The 24,625-nt window shown below is 39.7% G+C and overlaps 1 protein-coding gene across 1 annotated transcript in view; it reads left to right on the top strand.

Moving 5' to 3' along the window:
* Positions 1–1,534, top strand: part of LOC108069000 (beta-1,3-glucosyltransferase) — a 40,078-nt gene extending 38,544 nt beyond the window's left edge. The window contains exon 8 of the mRNA XM_070213635.1: positions 1,431–1,534. The gene's annotated coding sequence lies outside the window, so the exon portion shown is untranslated. The remainder of the gene's footprint in view (positions 1–1,430) is intronic.
* The last annotated feature ends 23,091 nt before the right edge of the window (positions 1,535–24,625 follow it).

Here is a 24,625-nt window from a genome sequence, read left to right as displayed (position 1 = left end):
TTAATATTTATACTGGGTTGTAGGGAATACAATTCTTGTTCATATGAATGTTATTTGAAGGTGCACTTTTGCGCACTTTTTCTTGAATTTGTATTTAAAGGCCTCGACCTAAAACGGCAAAACACACGCAAAATTGGTGCACAAATGTCAATTGCGATGATATTTTTAATGAACGGTATACAGTTATCTTTCTAATTATATATAAGTAAATAAAAAATTTTTTAACACCATCTTTTCAAAAGAATAACTTTGTTAAAAAGTATTTTTGAATTTTTTGTGTTTCTTATATTGATTTTAATAATTAAATCTCGATTGCACTTAACAAAAAAATGGAAGTCACTCAATTTTTTTTTGGTAATTATATTCTTTTTATTATAAACAAAACAATAAAAAAATATAATTTTCAAAGTTTATTTTTGTCATTAAAAAAAATTTTTTTTTTGAAAAAAGGCGTGACCATGCCCATTTTTTTATAAAAAACATAAATTTAATATTATATATGCAATTTAAAAAAAAATACCTTTAAATTGTTGCTTCGTTTTTAAGTTATTAATTAAGGCCACAAAAAGTGGTCATCCAGCCTATAGTGCGCTGTTCTACGTTATACGTGTGCGAGCAGCGCGCCGGCAGAACAAAACCCTATGCTCACTTAATAGGGCGCTGCCGACCGCTGCTCTACAAAATAGCTCGACTCCGAGTTAACCCATCAATCAAAACTTAAATTACCGAAAACTTTTAGTAAATTGATCAATACATTTTTTTTTGAAGGATTGAAATAATTTGGGGATGGCACTGAAAGGCACTTGAAAAGCAACGTACTCATTTGCCAAAAAAAGCCGTAAAAATCAACAAATAAATTTATTTTAGGAAGCAAGTAAGACACACGAGCTATATTATATTTCTTATTTGTTAAAAATAATCACATTTAACAGTTTCGTAAAGGGTCAAACATCTACATCAGCATCTTTGACTTTCAGATTTTTTTTAATTTTCATCAATATTTGATGAATTTCCCACTTTGAAAATACGGTAAAAATACGGTACTTGCCCGAATTCTTCAAAACTTTGACATAAATTAGTTTAATGTATTATGAAAAGGAATTCAAACTTAATTAGGTAATTTTCCTAAAAAACAAAAACGTATTTTTGGCCAAAAATTGGATCGGCTGGCACAGTGTGCAGTGTATAAAATTTAGGGCTACTGTGATATTTTTCTTCAAGTACTGGATTTTTCCTTTGCAAATGCGGAGGGTCAAACGAGGTTTATAATAAATATTTTCTTTTGCAATATGGATTAATAATTCTTCCTAGATTGCGTTCCTCCCCTACGATTTATCACTTTTTTTGCCCATACAAATCGACCCAGTCTAATGTAGGTGTAGAGTTCTATATTAACTTCACCTTATTACTCGCATTACATTTATCTTCAGAGTGAAAAATTACAGATGAATCGCTAAAATACCTGCAGTTGCATCAGCCAAATAATTTGCTTGTAGAAGCTGTAATTTTGTTTAAAAACCTTCTAAGGTAAGAGTAAGTATCATAAACAAAACTAAAAAACGGACACTGACAATTGGGCTCATTTATATACACATTTACTGGGTAAAGAACATTTAGTTAACAACTCCACCTCAACCGGACGCAGACGTGTAAATCAAATGTATGTTAAATGTAAATCAGTGGTGGCCAGCAGAAGCAGCACACATACAATAAAAGAATGCATTGCTTTTGTGTGAGTGCGAGCATGCACGAATGTGCCTGTGTGCGTGACGTTTTTCAGCTTGACAGTGTACATGTGCGCCGAAAGGCTGCAGCGCGCTGGCAGAGCAGCGGCAGAGAAATTGCCTATCCCGTGGGCCCTGCGCGCTGCCTCTGCTGGCCACCACTGATGTAAATTGTTGTTGTTTGTTAAAAGAAAAAATCGTTGTTGTACTTTTATAGTTGTCCTAAAGACGGTTTGCCGAAGAGCAGCCAAAATATGCATATCGACTAAATAACCAAAAATTAAAATTGCGTTATTTCTTCAACATCCTGACCTCGAGCCGGCTAAACAATCTATGTAATTTGGAAAGGTCGTTGGAAATGTTTGAAAATGGCGCGCATATTATCTAAAATATAAGAGGCATGTGGACTTTTCTTTTGCATAAAATTACAGTTTGACCTGTAGGGGACGCACACACAGATATACACCAGCAGAGATTACATGGACACATGGGTGTTGCTTGTGGCTGTTTAAAAGTACATAGATTACGCTGAGCAATGTCACATCGCTGAGAGTCCAACTAGGGTAAGCTTTGTTAATCTGGTTTGGAACATCAAGAAGTTAAACCATAAGAAAATTTAAGTAACCGCCCTAGAGCTGGACAGGATAAAAAGAAATCAAGCATGAAATTGTTTAAAAGATTTCTTTACACAATGTGAGTCAAATCCTTTGGGATTTGTGAACAGTTCGCAACAGGGCGAGGTCTTAGTTCGACAGTGGCACAGTTGAGTGCAAGATAGTAATAGTAGTTTAAAATTTTGATTTACGTTGACTTGCAACGACGATTCCAAACCGTATTCCAAGCCGTAAAGAAGGGGGGCAGATACATACATATAGAATTTCAATTTTTTCATGTTTTGCGTTATCACACTCATAAAAATAATTTTCTATATTTTAGAAAATCGCCTAACAAAAAATGTTCGCCTTTAAACTGAGAAAAATTTTCTATTTTCACGTCAAATTTACCATAAATCCAAGGCAGGTCACCATACAAAAATCTTTTTAGGGTTACTTTTTCTCTTTTTCCAATATCTAGGGTGATATTTTTGGATTTGCATCGTTTTGACCTTTTCTTAATCCAGCAGCGAATTGCCCTTAATGTATCATTACAATTATTCTAAACACAAGGGCGATTTGCTTTAAAAATCACTCCAAAAGTGTGAAATTCGGTAGCCCAGCGGTCTAATCACTTGCGCTTTTAACTTTGCTGTATGAGGACTACGGTCGTGGGGTTGTGGGTTCGACCCCTGTGTGGTTCAACTTGATTTTTATTTATTTTTTTTAAAGACATTTTTTGTCTGAATTTTTAATTAAAGTAGTCTTTAAACCTTAAAAACGTTTGGGAATTCTGAGTTAAAAGCATACTTTGTATTTTTTAGGGCGAGAAAACGGCCCTAAATGTCATAGTCGTCAACAAAAAACAAGAAAGGAAGCTAGCTTCGGCCAGCCGAAGCTTATATACCCTTGCAGATAATTCCTATTAATTTACAAATCGCAAAAATGTTAATTTTCTCATTAATTTTGCGTTCGTTTCAATGGCAGCTATACGATATAAAAGTTCGATTTTGATAAAATTAAAATCGAAATTCGAAAATATTTGAAAAGAGTTATATCCTATAGTAGAAGAGAATACAATAAAAACCAACGAAGCAATAATTTATTTCCTATTATATTCCCATTAATCTTCCGATCGTTCCTATGGCAGCTATATGATATAGTCGTCCGATTTTTAAAAAATGTTATTCGAAATTCATATTTAGATAAAAAATGGCATTTCCAAAAGTAGGATGTTATAGGTTCAAAAACACCCAAGATATAATTTTTTTACACTTCTTTTCCCGATTGTTCCTATGAGAGTTATATGATATAGTTGTCCGATCCGGCTCGTTCCGACTTATATACTACCTGCAATAGAAGGAAGACTTTTGGGAAAGTTTTATCCCGATAGCTTGAAAACTGAGAGACTAGTTTGCGTAGAAACGGACGGACAGACGGACAGACAGACGGACGGACAGACGGACGGACAGACGGACGGACAGACGGACGGGCATGGCTAGATCGACTCGTCTAGTGATGCTGATCAAGAATATATATACTTTATGGGGTCGGAGACGTCTCCTTCACTGCGTTGCAAACTTCTGACTGAAATCATAATACTCTCTGCAAGGGTATAAATATAAGTTTTGGTTGCCTGTAGTCAAGACCCCAAGAAAATAAGATGTGTGCAGAGCTTGTACGTCGGCCTGCGCGATGGGTTATATTTTTTTTGTGACTTGCAATGTTGATTACATTTTTACACCAGTTGCTCGTAGAGTAAAAGGGTATATTGCATTCGTGCAAAAGTATGTAACAGCTAGCAGGAAGCATTTCCGACCCTATAACGTATATGTATTCTTGATCAGGATCACTAGCCGAGTCGATCTAGCCATGGCCGTCTGCCTGGCTGAGATCTCGAAAACAACAAAGGCTGGAGAGTTCGGATTAACCACACATATTCCTGGGTTTCCTACGCAGCGCAAGTTTATTTCAGCCGAGCGCCCCGTCCACTCTAACGCAGTGTTGGGAAAGGTACTGTGTTTTTGTACCTAGGTAAGGTAAAAGGTATTGGGCAAAAATAAATACCTAGGTAAGGTAAAGGTACTTCAATTTCCCAGTACCTAGGTAAAGGTAAAAGGTAAATATATTGTTTTTTTATTTTTTATAAAAGCTGAGCTCAAGGAACCGAAAAAACGATTTTTAATTTTCCTTACAAAGTTCCATATTTGTCTTAGCTTTCTTAGCTTTTAAGGCCTCGTAGTCCGTGTAACTGCTTGGATGAACCCTCTAAAGTTGTTGAAATTAAATCCAATTATTTATAAATATAAGCTTAAATAATTTTGTGTATATATTTTTAAAACACGCGGCATGAATAATTGTATGCACGTATCACTTCATTAATATATTTATGAAACCCTCATGTACATATTTGGCGCGCAAAAATTCCGTATGTAGAAACATTGACTATATGTATATTGTGCATATGTATATGCCGTTTGTTTACGTACATACGGCATTTTTGCGCGCCGAATACACTTTGGTTTCATAAATAAATTGATGTAGTCATGGGAACATACATTCAAATATGTACATATGTAAGTAATGTGTATATGTACATATCTCACACATAAAAAAAGGCATAGGCTGTGTGTGCAGATTTTCTGTCGATTTATCATCGAATTTTATTGTTTTATTAACACACAACACGCACTTGCCGTCCGGGTTAAAAAATTTGCCATTTAGGGCCGGTTTTTCGAGTGCCGGCTAACATTTCTCGAACAGATAAAGTCCCTGCTAAGGCATTTTGGCTTTCTCGAGCATAAATGTGAGAGCTAACTTTGACAGGGACTCGGAGTCCCTGTTAAGCGTTTTCGGCTCGATAGAATGACAGCTGATTTCCCAAAGCCAACTAGAAGAAGAAACGAAATCACAGCTGACTTTTCCCTTGCAATATACCCAAACAGCTGATGAAATAATCGAAGCACGCAATTTTTTCGCTTTACAGCACAATTCTGTGCGTTAACAGCGCTATGTAATTGTTTCTCGTTCAGATCACTATGGACGGCAGTCCATGTAGTGACGAAGCGCACCAGGAGAGTGTGCGAAGGCGACTACTATTATATAGCCGCAAAATTGAAAATCTGCTGTGATAGTCCGATCGTAATGAGTAATACACCAATCGAAAGGTATTGCAAAAACTTAAAGGATTGCATACCAAGACTTTAAGAAAAACAATTGGCTTGGGAGAGAGAGCGGTGAAAGTGAAAAAGTGAAAATTTCGAAATTTAAAGCTGTTGGGGCCGGTGGGGATAATTGCCCCCTCGCAATGTTTTAGTTGTATTCCTTTTGAAAATACCCGTCGAATGAGGGGTCATTTGTCAAAATCCGACGCTCCGTTCAAAAGTTATAGCCAAAATAAGATTTTCTTCGTCTTCCCAAAATGAAAATTTAATTCTGTTTGTCAGTTTGTCAGTTTGTCAGTTTGTCAGTTTGTCAGTTTGTCCAAAACATGTTTCTTAAGTTTTGAAAATTTAATATGACGTTCATCCCATCGATATAAAAAACTTTTGTTCTACCACTTTTGGAAAAACTCGCTAGTTTAGCGGGAAAACAGCTATAAATAGCTAAAATTCGGAAAACCGTAACTTCTATACTACTAAAGCTACAGACTTGTGCTGCATCTTGTTTGAAAGGTATTTTTAAATGCTATAATCGCCTTCTATACGCAATTTGTGTAAATGTAATAATTAAAAATATATGAACAAAAGACAATTTTTTAAAACTTTTTTTTTAGCTTTTTTTTATTTTTCTCAAAAACGGCTCTAACGATTTTCTTTAAAACCCTAAACTGTATAGCCCTTGAGATTCCTTAAATTTTGGTATATAACACCATACTGTAAAAAGTCACGTTTAAAAGTTATTTTTATACGAAAATAGCCACTTTTGCAAGCTCGAACTACTAACGCTCCTTGAGTATTGAATTTTGTGTGAGGGTATCCGAACTGTATTTTAGGGTCATGGAATCAGTAAATTTGCACTTAAGAGTTCCATATAGGAATCTTTTGTTCTACGACTTTTGGAAAAAGCCGCTACTTTAGCGGGAAAAAGCTAAAAATAGCTACATTTCGTTAGTTTGTAAGTTCTACACTACTAAAGGTACAGACATGTGCTATACCTCGTTTAAAAGGTATTTTGAAATACTTCAACGCCTTTTTAACTGAATTCGTTAAAATACAATAGTTTAAAAATTATGATTTATGACCAATTTAAATTTAAATGTTTATATTAGCACCTATGAGAGCAAAAGTAAACAAACAAAAACTTCTGATATCAAATAAAAACACCTCTTAACGAGGTAAAAAACTAGTGACGATCGCACCTTCAACATACAAAAGTTCTGATATCAACATTTGTGACGAAAAATTATTACACTCGTCATTAAATAGACTTTCTAATATTTTTTCATTCGGCCCGCCCTAGCAGACTATTAGACTATTAGACTATGGAATAGTCTGCTAGGGCGGGCCGAATGAGAAAATATTAGAAAGTCTATTTAATGACGAGTGTAATAATTTTTCGTCACAAATGTTGATATCAGAACTTTTGTATGTTGAAGGTGCGATCGTCACTAGTTTTTTACCTCGTTAAGAGGTGTTTTTATTTGATAAATTAAAGCAGTCGAGAAAGCCGATTTGCTTTTACGAACAGTTTATCTGGTCTTTAATTTTTTCGAACAGATAGCTATCAGGGAATTTGACAGGGACTCGAGAAACCGGCCCTTAATATTGTTGGCAACACTTTCTCGTTTAAATTTTCTTTTTCGGCCATGTCTGTCAAATTGTTTTGTGCATTTGAGAAAATTGAAATGCAAAGGTAACTTTACAAAACAAACATGAGAACGGCTAATTTCCAATGACTTTTAATGCTGCGTTCCGACTATTACAATTTCGAAACGAAATGATACAATGACGTGTAGATGTGGTGGATTTAGCTTATTTCAGTGTCGCAGTCAGATGTGGCTAGTTTAAATCAGAGCAATGTTTAATACCTATGTAAGTACCTTAATAATTCCAAAGGTATATACAAATTTGTAGCTAGGTAAGGTAAAAGGTACCCAATTATTTTTATACCTAGGTAAGGTAAAAGGTACCACTAAATTGTACCTAGGTACGTACCTAGGTAAAAGTATCTAGGTATGTCCCAACACTGCTCTAACGCCCATAATCGGCTTAAAAGATTTGGAAAGGTGTCTGGCGCCCACAATAAAATATGTCCAATGCCCAATTAAATTGTATGTAAAATATCTCGTTTACTTACAGCGAAAGTAAGTTTCGTACTGTTATTACCCCAGTACTGGGGCTAGTAAGTCCTCTAAGGACTTTTGACTTCAAAAAATAATGTAAAAAAAAGTTATAGCCAAAAGAAAAGCCTTTCCGATGATACCAGTCTCATTCCAATGGCTCTTTATTTATAGCTGATAAGTGTAACCAAACTTTTCCTACTATTAGAGCCCCTTCTCCCCTATTATATGTTGAGATGCACGATCATCCGTAGCTGGGGAAAACATGGTTTTAAGAAAAACGCTTTTAAGTAATAAAATATATATGTATACTGCGCAAGGAAGGTAGGTGGGATCCGATCCTGGGATAAGTTCAAAAATAGTTCGAGTTTGAATGTGTTACTTTCACGACACATTCTTAAAGAGTTAATCTAGCAAACTAAATTGAATAATTTATGTATCTTTCCCTCTAAATATGAAAAATGTAGGTTTGCAACAAATTTGTTCAAAAAGCCATTTTTTTATTTTAAGATTTGTTCAACGTTCCCTCAAAGTTCTAGACTATTGTCAATACTATAATTATAATAAAATCCATAATAATAATTATCATTGAAATTACTGAATTTCCGCTTAACCTAGTAGAGCAAATAAAATTATACAACTAATTGTCAATAAATGGAGTTTATGCTATTTTTGCGCTCACAGGTGTACTACTCGACTTTTCGTTTTGGTTTCTTTTTGGGCCAACTTTGCCGTTCTGTTCCCAGATGAGTTAGGGCAATTGTTTTAGTTTGTCTTTGAATTTTTGAACTTGTCGTAGCGAAACAAAGTTGTTGTTTTCTTGCGCGTGTATTTAAATCAAAATGCAACCGTTTTTTTTAATATTGAAGAAGGCTTGCATTGAATTAGAAAGACATTGGCAGACGTTAATCACGTTCCTTTTGTTTGACTCAGTTCTCGCTCAGTTAACGTGCAATAAATTTTATGTCTATGTCCAAACTTTAGTTTAACTTAAAAAGCATTTTGTGTCTATCAGGCCGTCTAATCTGCAGTCCTACCCATCTAAACGACTTACCACGTGCTATAAATTCCTTCGGCGACGTCTGCACTATTTTCCTCAGCCTCAGGACTTTTTCCTTGGTAGGATAGCGAGATGAGTCAAGTGGGTGAGGGATCCCCTTTCCACTGCTAAGCTGGGCTGCAGTACGTGATCTGATAGCGAATGAAAAGTAACCTCAGCCATGTGTGTGCAAAGTTTCGGCCAAGTCGAGTTTCCACATTTGTTTGGCCTAAAGGACACGCAACTGTTCTGCCAACTCAGGCACCCACTGCCCTTTCAGAACTCAACTACCGCCCCCTCCGATCCCGCCTTGCCGGGCACCCGCACGAAACGACGAGCATTTTGTGCTGCGCTAATTTACTTTAAATTGGTTTTTTGACAATGGGGTTTCCACTTCCTTGTACGAATTATCAATGATTAATGACTACGATACCATCAGATACCCGTGCTAAAGGAGGGATTTTGTGAAAGGGCAGTGTAAAAGTAAACAAAAAGTCAAACATGTGGGAGACTCTCACAATTCAATTGTTTGGGTAAATCACTTTGTTAAGGATGTTAAATGTTAAGAATTCGTAATTTTGAGTATATTTTAGTCTATATAAACACCGAGAAAATTCTGACGTTCTCAAATAGAGTATTTGTATTCCAACCATCAAATAGCCCTTTTTGTAAAAAAAAACTCAGAAAAACATGACATCAAAATTAAATTTTGGTTGGTCTTTTTTCCAAAGAATGATGAGTATTTTGCACTAAAAATGAGAATTTATATTCTTGCTTAGTTTTTGAGTAAAAAATACTTATTTAAAGTTCCAATTATTTATTTATTTATTTTCTCTGTGTATATAATATATACTATATGTACAATATATACTATATATTGCCGCAGCCATATACATACAAAGAAAGGCCTAACTCTAACTAATCTCACAACGGTCTCGCACAACGTATCGCTAATGGCATCATGATGGCAGGGTCCAAGGTTAATAAATTGGTAAACACAAGTTAATTCAAGGAAATTGTCAATAACCAATTGAACCTAAACCGTCGAAACAAACTCCTCGACAACATTTTCTTTGGGACCTTTTTTTATACTTTTCATAATTAATGAGCAAAGTTTTAGACCCTTTTGTGCAAACTTCCCCAACTACCCCGTGCTCAAGCTTGAGTCCAAGAGCAAGTGAAAGTCTACGGTCTATTGTCGCCACGATTGGCTGCTTATCGCCACGGCGTCGACAGGGGCGTGGCATTTCAATGATACTTACAACAGGCTACCGCTACCAGACGAAAGCAGCCCCATATATACTTTTTTTGCTCGCTGCTTGTGTACTTTTCCTCCCATCAAGACATAATTAATGGAAATCATTTTGTGTTCGCCGATTAATCATGAAGACTGACGGTACTTAAGAATTAGAGGGGACAAGGCAGTCTACAACCCAGCTAATTCAAATCACCAGCTAGCTTTTTTGGGTCACGTTTAAGTGCCAAACGATTTGCATACATTTATGGTTAAACTGGACAACAAGCCCGAGTTCTGTGGCTGATTAGTTTACATCGGGCTGCTGTTATTAATACGTACACACTTCCCTACCCCTGCAAACGCTTTTTATACTCATTCAAGGCGCATATAGAACAAGTTTAACCTTATCCTTATCGCGAGAGCTTGAGGCACCAACATTTTCGAAAGTGCATACAACTTTTTAATGTATTTTATGAAGATATATTTTGTTTCCGGAATTATAGACAAATTTTGGTTAGGGTGCACACAAAAGCTTGAACAGAGCTTCAACGCTATAAATTACTACGTGACATCTTAAATGAACACGGCTTTTTCTATTACTGTTACCATAGAAATAACGTTTTGTGAACCCCAATGAAAACTGCCAAACACATCGGTTGATTCGTTTGGATTTGTTATGGTTGGTGAACAAATTGCATCCGATTAAATGGACGTACATAAATCAAACGTGAGACGAAAATGGCTGAAAAATTTCTACGCGCAATTGACCAAAACCCCGAAAATAAGCTTGGTGACTAGCTAAATTCCCTTCCACACTGCAAAATGCAGTTCTTCCTTAAATGGCAGAAAACATGAACATAATTTTAAAGACAAAACAAATAATTTGTGCAGAGACAAATGAGGAACAATTTGATTTTCTAAATCGTCTGATGAATTGAATAAATTGTAAACTACAGTGGCTCCATCGCATAATCGGACACCTACTTTCATAAAAAAAACCTGCAAAAAAAATTAATAAAATGGGTTAAATTCGTCGTTTTTTTTTGCTTTTACTTATACATAATGCTAATATCTTCCAAAAACATAAAGAAAAATTACATATTTTCAAAAAAAAACACTTAGTTTTCCAACAAAAACAACAAAATATCCGATTTTTAAGGTTCAACGAATAATCGGACACTCGCTGAATACGGTTATTTTTAATGGAACTTACTGCAAACTTGGGGTTTTGGGATGGAGATCACTTTTTTATATAAAAAACAAATATTAGTCTAAAGATTCTTAAGCAGCGCAAGTTTGGTACAAACGGGCGCATCACGCCCACCCAAACACCCTATAACCGTACAAGTTGTTGTTGTTATACCCGTTACTCGTAGAGTAAAAGGGTATATTGTACTCATGTAAAAGTATGTAACAGGGAGAAGGAAGCGTTTCCGACCCCATATCGATCTAGCCATGTCCGTCTGTCTTTCTGTTTGTCTGTCCGTATGTATGAACGCTGAGATCTCGGGAAATACAAAAAAGATTTGACGAGGAATAATCCAATTTAATGTCATCGTTTTACGAACATATGTATATATTTTTTTTTCTTTACAACTGAACTCCAGCCAACCGCATATTTTTAATGAAGTTGCAAGCTACGTTTTTACTTTTATTAATACAGGCACACACTCTCTTACACATAAATACGTATGTTTCAAAAAGAAATCTGCCATTTTTCATCGCTTTAAGTATCATAATATTCAGACTGTGGCCTAGGGGTTGTGGGACAACTCACTGTGGGTGAAAAACGCATAGGTTAATATGAAAATAAGAAAAAACGCTACCAGCGGGAAAATACATGTGGAAAATATGTTATTTCCATGATGTTTTTCCATACAAGCGTAAGAGACACAACCTCATGTACCCCTTACATGTTTTCCATCTCTTGTCACGTGGGTGACAAAAAAGTGAGGGGTGAATGATGTTTCTAAATGGTTTTCCAAAGAAATTTGCATTTTGGGTATACCCACCGGGAAAGTGAGAAGGTGGTTCTTAGAGTGTTAGAAATCCTTTACCTTTTAGCAGGCAGTGTTGGAAATCCTTCTTCTTTAACAGGATACGGTGCACCATGGTCCAAAAATCGATTTTTTTAGCATAAACTCCAAAAATTGAGTCACAGACTTCAAACTTTACTCATTCTGATTTTTTACAAAGAATAGGATGCAAACAAATTTTTAAGTCTGTGCGACCACGCCCTCGTTTGCCTCCCATACCAGCGAATTCATAATACTACACTCAAAATAAAATTAACCCTAAAGTCAAGGAAATCGCCCTACTTTTGTCTTCAAGACAAGCTCGCCCTAAATTTTAGGGTCAAATTTTTCTATATTTTTGATTTTTTTTGACGTCATATTTCTAAATTTTAGGGTAATTTTACTAAATTTAAGGGCAAAAATTTCTAAAAAGTAGGAAATTTTCCTAAAAAATAGAAATTAAAAACAAAACAAAAAAACATGTTCAATCATGATTTTTTTTTGTATATACGTTTATATTATGTACTCCTCCCTATATACATATGCAGGCGTTGTGTGTCATGTATATTGTGAATGTTAAAGGTTATGTATTTATTATTATGTATTTGCGCTTGGATTTCTTATCTAACCAAAGCCAAATGTGGTTGTAAATGTGGACTACGGGACTGCGGAAGATTGGGAATGTAGAAATTATGATTAGTTATTATTTTATCTTCATGAAAAAAACTTACAATTTTTTACTTGTCCGTCGTGAGAATCGAACCCGGGTCTCCCGCGCGAGGAGCGAATGGCCTACATACTGGGCCATTGTAGCACTTAAACTTGCTGTGGCAAACCGAGCAATGTATGTAAAGGGTGAAGCGGACAACACATTTGAATACTAATTGCATAATTTTGACCATTCGCGTTTTACTTATTTACATACGTATATACATATGTATATATTTATGCTAACGCAATTTATATACTATATATGTATATAGTAAATAGCTGAATATAAACCTAATTATTTTTAGTTTACTGCTTGCCATCAATAAAAAAAGGAATAAAAAATAAGTAAAAAAATAAATAAAAATAAAATAAAATAAATAAAAAAAAATAAAATAACATTAAAAAAAAAGGTTAAAAAATTTTGCTCTGGGACTCGAACCCGCGTCGATTCGATTGCTAACCAAGTGCTTTAACGGTCTGCGCCACGAGTACAGCCGGCCGGCAGCTGACAAGTTCTGGCATTGAACATTTTGGTGTGCCAGAGCATGTGAAAACAACTATTTCTATTTTTTAGAAAAACTTTCTACTTTTTAGGAAATGTTTCTATTATTTAGGGTTAGCTTAATTTTAGGGTTAGGGCACTCATTTTTAGAAAAGGTGTTGCCAAAATATTTTATTATTTTCGTTTGCCTTTCTATTTTTTAGAAAATAATTTCTAATTTTAAGGGCATTTTTTCTAGATTTTAGGGTGATTTTAGTTCATGGTAACCATTTTCTACATTTAAGAAAAACTTCCTGGATTTAAGAAAAACTTTCTTGACTTAAGAAAAATTTCCTTAGATTTAGAAATAACTTTCTTGTATTTAGAAAAAAGAAATTTTAATGGCGATTTTCTAAAATTTAGGGTTAAATTTATTTTGAGTGTACATTGTGTTATACAATTTAACCTTAATTTAATTACCTCGATGAAATCTTTAAAAATCCTATTTGCTTTAAATAACACCAGTTTACAAAACAAAATCGATGAAATATACCATGAATGAAACCTTTGTTTTCCGGTAAGGTACGTCTTTCTGATCAAGGAAATAGCACTTAAAATTTTTTTTTATGGATAACATTTTTTTAAGTGTAAAAATCGTTTTTGACACTTTTTTAATTTCTAACTTGAGTTGTGGTTAACCGATTTCAACCATAAATAACTCATTTTACAGGTAATAGAATGCCCTCCAACTTTCTTATACATTGCATTGAGTTTTATTCATTAGTTTAGAAGCTACACCGTCAAAGTTGTAAAAGTGAGAAAAAATGCAAAAATGGTGGCATAAATGGCATCGTTAAAAATATCCCCACCGGCCCCAACAGCTCCAAATTTTGAAATTTGCACTTTTTCACTTTCACCGCTCTCTCTCCCAATCCAATTGGTTTTCTTAAAGTCTTGGTATGCAATCCTCTAAGTTTTTGCAATACCTTTCGATTGGTGTATTACTCATTACAATCTGACTATCACAACAGATTTTCATTTCTTCGTGTATATATAGTAGTCGCCTTCGCACACTCTCCTGGTGCGCTTGGTCACTACATGGACTGCCGTCCATAGTGATACCTATCGAAATGTAGAATACATCTTTCAAATCGGACCATTTCTTAAAAAGTTATGCGCAATCAAAAAAATGTTATATATCCATCTCCGTCGCACTCCCTTTAGCTGCGACTATAGCATTCTCTCCTGCTTTTTTATTTATTTTTGATGTTTTATCTTTTAAGTGGGAATTAATAATTTACATAAATCCAATCGGAAAAAAGAAATTTTCGATTCTTGCTGCGCCAAATATCCTAGAGCTCGCTACGAAGAAACTTTAAGATAGTGTGGAATTGTGTGAAATGGGGGACGAACGGGAAAAAGGTGTTAATTAGCGATGAAAAACGACATATATGTGTACAAACTGGCTTACTTAGTTTTTGTGGGAAAACGTCAGGTCGTAAGTTATATCCCACGAAACACAGGAAAAAATTTTAATTTTCTATAAAAATACACATAAATTGGACATTAAACACAGGTCGAACTCTAAGATTACACATAAATGTACTATACCCACTAAATATTACACACCTTGATCTTCCATTTCCATAATTTTCTTAATTTAGTCGGGACAGAGAAGTTTTATTTTTTCGCACAAACGTAAGGAAAATATTCTGGCGTTCTTGATTTTTTCATTCTCAATTTTTCTCAGTTTAGTTTGTTAATCCCAACTTTTAAGCTGTTGTAGTATACGAGATCTCAGCGTTTATACAGACAGACGGACGTTACAATATCGATTCGGCTAGTGATCCTGATCAAGAATATATATTCTTTATAGGGTCGGAAATGCTTTGCACGAATATAATATACCCTTTTACTTTATAAGTAACCGGAATAAAAAGTATGCATCGAACAATGTGTTCTAAAAATAAATTAAAGGAATTAAGGGTAATCTGCAAAAGAATTTCCCAACACAATTTGCAATTTTGCCAACTGTGCATCTTTTGGTTGCCGCAGCATGTACTATGTAATTAGTCAAGGATTTTGCATTAGGGAAACAAATTCTCGACCTGGAAGAGAAAAGGTGTAGTACGTGACTCGCATTTATGTATACTCAAAATAATGGTTCCTTATCAGCACGCACAAAGAAAAGGCAAAAAAGAACATTATTCTTAAAAAAGTGATACAATTTTATGACCAAAATTTTAATTATTAAAAACAAGAAAGGAAGCTACCTTCGGCCAGCCGAAGCTTATATACCCTTGCAGATAAAGTAATGCTTACTCGGTGAAATTCCAGGGATTCCATATTCAGCGTTTCTATTTCAATTTTGTTTTTAAGTAGTCAAGAATCAAAACGCCTACTTCCTACAAAGTTACAATGAATTTTCTTATATTTGTTTGAATATTCCTATGGAAGCCTTAAGATATAATGGTCCGATCAGGCTCGCTCCGACATATGTACTACCTGCAATAGAAAGAAGACTTTCGGGAAAATTTCATCGCGATAGCTTTAAAACTGAGAGACTAGTTTGCATTGAAACGGACAGACGGACAGACGGACAGACAGACAGACGGACAGACGGACATGGCTAGATAGACTCAACTTTTGGTGCTGATCAAGAATATATATACTTTATGTGGTCGGAAACGTCTCCTTCACTGCGTTGCAAACACCTGACTGAAATTATAATACCCTCTACAAGGGTATAAAAATAAAGTTTCAACCAGGGAATAAAACCAGAAAAACCGGAACCGAAATAAACCGATTCCTAATAGAAAACCGGAGCCGGCACCGAGAACAAAATAAAAAATTAATTTAAAACTGATTACCGTAGTGCTGGTACCGAAACGGTTTTGGAACTCATTTACTAAATTCGTTAAAAATCCCGAATTAAAAAATTCCCATATGTATGTATCAGCTCCCACTTTCCGTCCCTTTTCAGCAGATGTACTGCTCATGTAAGAAAATATCGCTGTATCAGAAACATTCTTTGTCTAAACCTGTTGAAAATCTTGCATTTCTTGCACCATTTTAAGCGGTTTTTTTTAAGAAGCTAATAGACCTGTTTTTTCTTAGAAATAAAAAAGATAAAAATTTATTTAAAATCTTATTTTGTATATTTTATATCAAAAAATCAAATTAATTTTAATGATCTTACATTCAAGTTTTTTTCTAAATAAAATTTAAAATAATTTTTATACCCGTGCAAAAGTATGCAACAGCTAGGGATGTCGAAAATATATCAAAATATCAATATATCGATATTTTTACGAAAAAATAAATATTTTTATCGTCATATTTTTTTAATAATTATCAGATATCATCGATTTTTTTGCACCTTATTTTGATAATTTTAAGTGGTTTCACTTTTCATCGGGAGAAAAAAAAATACAAAAATTCAGGGTCTGTCACTGCTGTTATCGGCTAATCGAAAACTATCTAACGCCATTTTTATGGCGGGATATTGCAGTATTTTCAAATGTTCACCACCTAATTAAAATACTTATTTTACATTTTTCTCGAAAACCTTTATGTTTACGAAGAAAGTGATTAATACACAAAAGATCCGTTTTATATTTATCTTTTCTTTTTGTCTGAAACATTTTTTATTTTTCTTATATTTTCCGAAAAAAACAGCAAAAAAACAGAAAATTTTACGATTTTTACCGTTATTTATCAAGATCCCGTTATTTGCGCCAACTTTGACTATTTTTCCCGTAATCAGGACCCAAAAACACGTCTATATGGAAAGTTTGAACAAAATTGGGCGTAGGAGCTAAACGGAAGTTTATCCCACTCCCCTAATGCGCTTCGTCACTACATGGACTGCCGTCCATAGTGATAAGCAGAATCGGTATGGGACCAGTACCGGACCTGGCACCGAAATAAGATTCATTTTGTCTCCCTGGTTTCTACGCAAAATTAAAATAAACATGTTCCCCTTGGAACCTGGGAAAGAAAATAATGGTAACTCTTGGGAAAGTGATTTATTTGTTTATATAAGTTTTCGTCGTAAGGAAAATAAATTAGTTTTTAAAGATTTTTATATAGATTTATAGTCTAGTCACACTGTGTGGGGTAACCTATCGAGTGAGCCAGTAACCCGAATACTCCAAAAAAGTGTTTCCACTGGGTTAACTCCAAATATCGAGTAATAACATCTAGTGTTTGTTGTAAAAAAAACAGCGTTACGTCAATAACACCATAACCCCACCACTCCACATAACTAACAAACATATATTTCCATTTTTACAGAACCATGACTTAAAAATGGCATTAATGAATTTATTTTGAATTGAAGTAAAATCATGTAAAAACTCTTCAACAACGTTTGTTTTTGTCTAATCCAGCGTTCGGCACACTCATAGAATTACATTTTGTTTTATAGTAGCACAAAACGGGGTTTTATTTTAAGCACACTTTATTTATTCGACCGTTCTCTCTTACTTCTTAAGGCATTTTTCCACTATGCGGTTTTTTCGGTATTTTTGTGTATTTTCGATTGGCAACGCGATAGGCGGACGTGAGGTGTTTCCATTGGCAAACGCGTCTGAAAACAGCTGTTCTGCTATTTTCATTTGCGAGCTGAAATAAACAATGGATTTAAATAATTTGTTATTGATAACTGTAATCGCAGAACAGCATTTGAACAGCGTGGAAACATTGCTGCAATGATGAAAGCAATAACAACGTCCCTCGTTATGCTGCTTGAACATTTATTGCGGCAGAAAGCAAAAGGATCTGCTGCAGAAGAAGTTCATATATATATATCTGAACAGTAATTTAAATAATTCTTTGACGCGACCCGCGACAGAAGTAGCTTCTGCGGCGGTAATAATATTTCCCGCTTCTTATCAGCCTCTTATCAGTTTCGGGTCCAGAAAAATCCCAGGGCGCGTGTACCAGATAGGTAGCCAAAATTCTGATAATTGGATCTTGAGCTGTGGGAAATGTAAAACGTGAGTATTTTTCTGGACGTTTATCGGGCGGAGAGTGACTCCCAGCCCCGTCTCCCGTTTCCCTCGGTCATCCGAGGGTTATTCTTGGCGAGTGCTGGATTCCCGGTGACGGTGCCCGGGACGAGGATAGCCGACCGGGTGGGTTGCTTCCCCAATGGGGTGTGTGGACGTTGGACGAGCGGGCTCGTCATCAAGTGGCCCCCAAGACACCCTGGTCTCCTCGGCCGGGGCACGACTGTGGTGGTCATCCTGGTCGTCTCTGATTCGTTCTGGGTCGTGGTCCCTGTCATGGTCGTCGTCGTCGTCCTCCTGGTGATATGGCTTCAGGTTGTTTAAACTGGCGGTGCGGCGGCGTCGGCTTCCCGGGATCTGTAAGAGGACGATGTTCGGAGACGGAAATTTTACGACTTGATACGGTCCCTCGTATTTCGCTGCCAATTTGGCGGCAAAACCATCAGCGGCGTTAGACAGGACGTGGCGGCGTACTAGTACCAGCGATCCTAGTGGTGGTTTCCACTCCCGTCGTCGCAGATTATAGTGTCTGCCCTGCTCTGCGGTGGCACGTTCCGCGTTTTCCCGGGCGACATTTTTTATTTTTCTTATATTTTCCGAAAAAAACAGCAAAAAAACAGAAAATTTTACGATTTTTACCGTTATTTATCAAGATCCCGTTATTTGCGCCAACTTTGACTATTTTTCCCGTAATCAGGACCCAAAAACACGTCTATATGGAAAGTTTGAACAAAATTGGGCGTAGGAGCTAAACGGAAGTTTATCCCACTCCCCTAATGCGCTTCGTCACTACATGGACTGCCGTCCATAGTGATAAGCAGAATCGGTATGGGACCAGTACCGGACCTGGCACCGAAATAAGATTCATTTTGTCTCCCTGGTTTCTACGCAAAATTAAAATAAACATGTTCCCCTTGGAACCTGGGAAAGAAAATAATGGTAACTCTTGGGAAAGTGATTTATTTGTTTATATAAGTTTTCGTCGTAAGGAAAATAAATTAGTTTTTAAAGATTTTTATATAGATTTATAGTCTAGTCACACTGTGTGGGGTAACCTATCGAGTGAGCCAGTAACCCGAATACTCCAAAAAAGTGTTTCCACTGGGTTAACTCCAAATATCGAGTAATAACATCTAGTGTTTGTTGTAAAAAAAACAGCGTTACGTCAATAACACCATAACCCCACCACTCCACATAACTAACAAACATATATTTCCATTTTTACAGAACCATGACTTAAAAATGGCATTAATGAATTTATTTTGAATTGAAGTAAAATCATGTAAAAACTCTTCAACAACGTTTGTTTTTGTCTAATCCAGCGTTCGGCACACTCATAGAATTACATTTTGTTTTATAGTAGCACAAAACGGGGTTTTATTTTAAGCACACTTTATTTATTCGACCGTTCTCTCTTACTTCTTAAGGCATTTTTCCACTATGCGGTTTTTTCGGTATTTTTGTGTATTTTCGTTTGGCAACGCGATAGGCGGACGTGAGGTGTTTCCATTGGCAAACGCGTCTGAAAACAGCTGTTCTGCTATTTTCATTTGCGAGCTGAAATAAACAATGGATTTAAATAATTTGTTATTGATAACTGTAATCGCAGAACAGCATTTGAACAGCGTGGAAACATTGCTGCAATGATGAAAGCAATAACAACGTCCCTCGTTATGCTGCTTGAACATTTATTGCGGCAGAAAGCAAAAGGATCTGCTGCAGAAGAAGTTCATATATATATATCTGAACAGTAATTTAAATAATTCTTTGACGCGACCCGCGACAGAAGTAGCTTCTGCGGCGGTAATAATATTTCCCGCTTCTTATCAGCCTCTTATCAGTTTCGGGTCCAGAAAAATCCCAGGGCGCGTGTACCAGATAGGTAGCCAAAATTCTGATAATTGGATCTTGAGCTGTGGGAAATGTAAAACGTGAGTATTTTTCTGGACGTTTATCGGGCGGAGAGTGACTCCCAGCCCCGTCTCCCGTTTCCCTCGGTCATCCGAGGGTTATTCTTGGCGAGTGCTGGATTCCCGGTGACGGTGCCCGGGACGAGGATAGCCGACCGGGTGGGTTGCTTCCCCAATGGGGTGTGTGGACGTTGGACGAGCGGGCTCGTCATCAAGTGGCCCCCAAGACACCCTGGTCTCCTCGGCCGGGGCACGACTGTGGTGGTCATCCTGGTCGTCTCTGATTCGTTCTGGGTCGTGGTCCCTGTCATGGTCGTCGTCGTCGTCCTCCTGGTGATATGGCTTCAGGTTGTTTAAACTGGCGGTGCGGCGGCGTCGGCTTCCCGGGATCTGTAAGAGGACGATGTTCGGAGACGGAAATTTTACGACTTGATACGGTCCCTCGTATTTCGCTGCCAATTTGGCGGCAAAACCATCAGCGGCGTTAGACAGGACGTGGCGGCGTACTAGTACCAGCGATCCTAGTGGTGGTTTCCACTCCCGTCGTCGCAGATTATAGTGTCTGCCCTGCTCTGCGGTGGCACGTTCCGCGTTTTCCCGGGCGACCTTAAAGATGCTGTGAAGCTGCTCACTCCTCTCTGTAGGTGGGATCTGCGCAGTTCCTCTCCCCGGCGTAACTTCGGAATACAGAGCGTTAGGTAGACGCGGCTCCCGGCCCTGCACGAGAAAAGCCGGGCTGAATCCCGTGGTGTCCGACACGCTGCTGTTTACGGCCAGCGAGATCTCTGGGAGCAGGTGGTCCCAGGTGTTCTGCGGTGTGTCTCCGAGGTACTGTGCTATCATCTTCTTCACCGTTCGATTTGCCCGTTCAGTGGGATTCTGACGTGGCGTGTAGGGTGCTGTGTGTTGTAACTCCATTCCCAGGGATTTGCAAAACGCCTGAAATGCTCGGCTCGTGAATTGTGTTCCGTTATCACAGACAAAGGTCCTCGGGATTCCGAAGCGTCTGAGGATCCGTTCTCGGAACGCTCGCTCGAGGTAAGGGACTGTAGCTCGGCGCAGGGGAACCAGTTCTACCCACTTGCTAAACGAGTCGAGGAACACGAGGAGTACAGTGTTCCCTAGCTTAGAACGGGGTAAAGGCCCGACAAAGTCGGCGCACACTACGTGGAACGGTTCGTCGACTTGCCGCGTAAACATCTTTCCTGCCGGCTTTTCCTGACTCACTTTGAACCTTTGGCAACTGGGACATCTCCGAACGTACCGAGCCACTTCCCGGAACAATCCCGGCCAGTAGTACTGCTGAGCCACCCGTGTGCTTGTTTTGCGGACTCCTAGGTGTCCCGCGGTGGGATGATCGTGGCATTCCTCCAGCACTCTCCGGCGGTATTGCGTTCCTACGCATAGTTTCCAGGGCGTGTATTCCTCCCCTTCCGGGCGTAGGCCAATGCGGCGATAGAGTTGTCCGTTCTCCTCTCGAAAGTCTGGGAACTTGGCGGGCTCCTGCTGTATTCGTCGTAGCATTTTCTTTATCCACTTGCACTGGTGGGCTTGTACCTGCGCTTGCTGAACCGTAACCAGAGGTTGGCGCGACAGGGCGTCGGCGACCAGGTTCTGGGTCCCACGGCGGTAGTTGATATCGTACTGGAACTGTTGCAGCTCCAAAGCCCACCGAGCGATCCTGCCCGTGGGGTTGTCGATAGAATTCAGCCACCTTAGTGAGTGGTGATCGGTGAGTACCTCGAAACGGTATCCTTCGACGTAGCAGCGCATCTTGCGGACTGCCCACACGATCGCCAGGCACTCTTTCTCCGTCACGGAGTAGTTGCGCTATGCGGCATTCAGCCGGCGGCTGGCATACGCGATCACCCGTTCTTGCCCGTTGATGGATTGCGTGAGTACAGCGCCTATGCCATATTCACTTGCGTCGGTTTGTAGCACGAACTTCGCCTCGAAGTCTGGACAGGCTAAGATCGGCGCCTCGGTCAGCAGGGTCTTCAATCCTTGAAAGGCCTGCTCCTGGTTTTCTGTCCATTCCCACTTCCGATCCTTCTTGAGCAAGGAGGTCATTGGCTCGACTACGTCTGCAAAGTTGGGAACGAAACGACGGTACCAGGAAGCAATTCCAAGGCATCGGCGCAGCTCCCTTAGGTTCGTCGGCGGTGTCAGTTCTCGGATGGCTGCGACCTTATCAGGGTCGGTTTGTATCCCGGCTTCGCTAATCATGTGGCCTAGGTACCTCAGGCTTCGCTGGAAAAACTGGCACTTGTCTCGATTCAACCGTAGTCTCGCTTCCCGGAGTCGCCGGAACACCTCCCGTAAATTTTGGACATGTTCCTTGAGTGTGGCCCCGATTACGATTATATCGTCTAGGTAGGCGAAAGCATGCGGTTCCATGTCCGGGCCGATGACTGTATCCAGGGCCCGCTGAAAGGTTGCCGGTGCCGAGTGTAGGCCAAAAGGCATAAACTTCCAGTGAAATAAACCCCGTCCTGGGACTGTGAATGCGGTGCACTCACGACTGGTGGGCGCTACTGGAATCTGCCAGTACCCGTTCTTGAGGTCCAGCGTGGATATATATCGGGCGTTCCGCAGCCGCTCCAAGATATGGTTAATTCTCGGCAGTGGGTAGGCATCTGGTACCGAGTTCTCGTTCAACTGCCGGTAATCCACACACATCCTTACGTCTCCATTCTTCTTCGTAGCTATAACTATCGGCGCGCTGTGGGGGCTTTTTGATGGCTCAATGCGCCCGTCGCGAAGCAGCTCACCGCTCACCACTGCTCTCATCGCTGGATTCCGCGGATGGTACCTCTGCTTGATCGGTCGGTCGGTTCGCATAGTGATATTATGCTCGGCGATGTGAGATACTCCCGTGAGGTTTTCAAATCGGGCTAATTCTCGCTCGAGAAATTCCCCTATCCATGGTTCTGGATAGCTCTCGGTATGGTTAATCGGGCTTTGCTCATCACCCGTAGTGTATTCGGCGCTGGCGCTTCCGCACAGTGGAGCGCTCGTAGTCGCCGATGTTTCAGGATCGCTTGACCCCTGAAACCGAACTCTCCTTACCGCGCGGCGGAAAGGGTTCCGTTCGACGGCTGTTGCGACAGGAGCAGGTAATGCGGTGGCCCAAATCGGGGTTGTTCCCGGTTCTGCGTCGGTGATCGGGGTTGTACGCCGGCGGTTCTCTGTCCGGATCCTAGAAGTGACTGGTCGATGGTTTTCTTGTGGTACCTGTGGATCGGGGTCTGGTCTGCGTTGGGGTTGTGCCCTTGGGTCGGCTTCCTCGTGGTTCTCCTGCTGTTCTGGCTGTGCTGGTGCTGTGGCTTCGTCGTGGTTCTCCTGCTGTCCTGGCTGGGTTTGTGCCAGGTCTGGGTTCGTTCCTCGAGGCTCCATGGATCTGGTTCGGGTGGGGGGTCACAGGGTAAGGGCCTGGCCTCCACATTGCAGTGTTGCTCCGCTGCTGCATAAGAAATCCATGCCGAGGAGGAGATCGTCTAGTACGTCTGGCATGATGAGGATGGAAAGGATGACCCTTGCTTCTCCTAACTGGACTGCTGCCCTCAGAGCCTGCGTCAGTTCCCTGCCTGTTCCATCGGCCAGTTTCACCTGTAAGCGTACGACGCGAAGGTTCTTCCCGTTGTTTAGTTCCCTCGCCAGGCGTTCGCTTACGAAGCTGTGTGAGGCCCCCGTATCCAAGGTAGCGCTGAGGGGGTGTCCCTCGACCGTGACGTGGGCGCGGATACGGCCCTGATCCTGTACGAACGGGTTGCTTACTGCCTCTGTGGGATCGGTGGGTTCCTCGGGTAATTCCCGGATACTCGAGGCCCTTGCCCGTTTCCCGACTCCTGTTTCCGGCAGCAGTCGATGGTTCGCAGATCGCGCCGACCGCAGTCCCAGCAAAAGATGACTCTGGCATTCCGGCATTCCGTAGCATAGTGACCAGCCTGTCCACAGTTCCGACAGGCGGTCCTAGCGTCGATCGCTTCTCCCAACGCTCGGGGTCCTTGATCCTGGCTCCGGGCCGTGTTCTGTCTGATGACGTCGTTAGGGGGGTTCCGCGGGCTCGGCACCTGCGGTTCTGCGGGCGATGGATAACTCGGATTAGCCCGGGGTCGTATGATTTGGCGGTCAGATGCGTTCTCGTTGTCCATATATCCTCGGATAGTCCAGCCCCCTCGGCTACGGGCGACCTCGAAGTTAACCACCAGGTGGGTGAGCTCGGTCAACGTCCGAAAGTCTTGGCGGCGCGTGAACATCTGGTACTCTGGTAGCATATTTTCGTACACACGCTCCAACTCTTGCTCTGGGGAGAACCCGGCGCGGCGCATCTGGAGGCGAAGATCGACGAGGTATTCCTTGAAAGGTTCGTTCGCCCCTTGGAAATGCGAGCGGATTTCGTCGTCGAGCCGTTGATAATACCGGGGTGGTAAAAAGAAATCCAGAAATTCCCGACAGACCTCCGTCCAGGCTCCCCCCTGGAGTCCACTATTGCGAAACCAGCTCTCGGCTCTGCCAGTCAAAAGTACGACGATGGCGTGAGATAAATATTTCCGGTCGATCCGGTAGGTATCCGCCCGTTCCTCCATGTGCTCAACGAAGCTAAGCGGATCCGACGTACC

This window comes from Drosophila takahashii, chromosome 2L (assembly GCF_030179915.1).
Source record: "Drosophila takahashii strain IR98-3 E-12201 chromosome 2L, DtakHiC1v2, whole genome shotgun sequence".
Lineage (NCBI taxonomy): Eukaryota > Metazoa > Arthropoda > Insecta > Diptera > Drosophilidae > Drosophila > Drosophila takahashii.
The sequence above is the reverse complement of the archived record's forward strand: the minus strand, read 5'-3'. Positions and strand labels throughout refer to the sequence as shown.